This window comes from Rhinolophus sinicus, chromosome 3 (genome assembly GCF_057876585.1).
Source record: "Rhinolophus sinicus isolate RSI-liver-muscle chromosome 3, RSI-T2T, whole genome shotgun sequence".
In the NCBI taxonomy this organism is placed as follows: Eukaryota; Metazoa; Chordata; class Mammalia; order Chiroptera; family Rhinolophidae; genus Rhinolophus; species Rhinolophus sinicus.
Window position 1 is genome coordinate 43427676 of NC_142503.1, and position 1540 is coordinate 43429215.

The following is a 1540-nucleotide window of genomic DNA, read 5'->3' on the forward strand; positions in this document are numbered from 1 at the left end:
GGCAGGAGTAGAATAAGGCTGAGTTTGTGCTCTCCTAGGCATTCAAAAGAGAAAGAAGGAAAGAAGGACCAAATATGGAATTGGACTTCATTTCCAAGCATGAACCTTCATCACTTTCATCAGTAGCCATCTGGCATGCAGTGTTCTGTGGCATTTCTCTAAAATGACTGGCAACCTCCAACAGTTTCCTTGGCACTGCCACTGAGAAGCCTCCGTTCTTAGCAATGTGCTAGAAATAGTCAAAGCTTCATACAGGCAGGTAATAATACCGTATTCAATCCCAGTACAATGAAGCCCTCGTTCTTGTGTGATACCTCCAGATGCATGTTCAGAACTTCTTTGTTTTGCCTCCATCTCATGAGGTTTCTTGAAAGAGGTGCCATTAATGGAGAAAAATAACAACACACACACACACACACACACAAATCCTTCCGTCCTTTGGGTTCTGTATCACTGTATTTATAAATACTTACAGCACTAATAACATGGTGCTATAATTGTCTGTTTATATATCTGTCTCTTCCAGTAGATTTTAACACTTAAAGGAGAGCAAACATATCCTTTTTATCTGTTTATCCTCATTATTGAAAACGGATGGACAAATGTTTCAGTTTTATGATTTTCCCCCCAGTACAATTAGTTTACAACAGGTAAGCCAGTCACTCATTTTCAGAATATAAGCGAAACTCTTAATTTTCCAAGAATAGATGGTTCTTAAGAGGATTTTTTTTTTCTAAGAAGTATGAACCTTTTTTAAGGTGCTATATAAGAAACCACGCCAACACTCAAAATGGGTCTGACCAATAACCCCAGGACACTTTCCACAAGCACAAATGTGTTTGTTCTGGTGCTCTAGCCAATATTTAGAACTGGCAATATGATTGGACTAACTTAATCCAAGAATTTATTCAGGCTTTCAAGAGACCAAACTGAATCTCTTAGCATTTTGGAACAGAAAAAAAAATACCTGGGAACAAAACACACACAACACACACACACAAACACACACACAGATTTGAGAGCCCCATAAATGTTTATGATAATCATGTATAAGAAGTTTACGCTACAGAGAAGAGGAAACACAGAACCAAGACTTGGGCAGAACTAAGTTCTTTGAGGAAAGGATCCCATAGAATGGCACGACACTGCAACATTCTATTATAAAGAAAAATTCTAATTGAGCAGATAACTTCCATTGATTCAACTTGTATGTTCAAATAGAGCTCTACATACTTGCATATGCTAGACCTGGTTTCTAAACCTGCCACTCCACGTAAATACCTGTGTGTGTGCATATATACCTTCTACTCATTAATACCCAATGATGTCAAATGCCATGCTGAACCAAATGAAAGCATCTGTAGACCCCAGGTCATGGCTAAGTTGTATATACAGTGTTTGATACAACAAAATTCCTGGGCAAGTAAAGAACTTGGACTATATCTTGGAGATTGTCATCATGGTTTTTGACTTGTAATAGAATTTTCTTGTAAGAGTTTTCAGAATGTTAATGTTCTGATATAGAGTAGCTTCTCTAGCA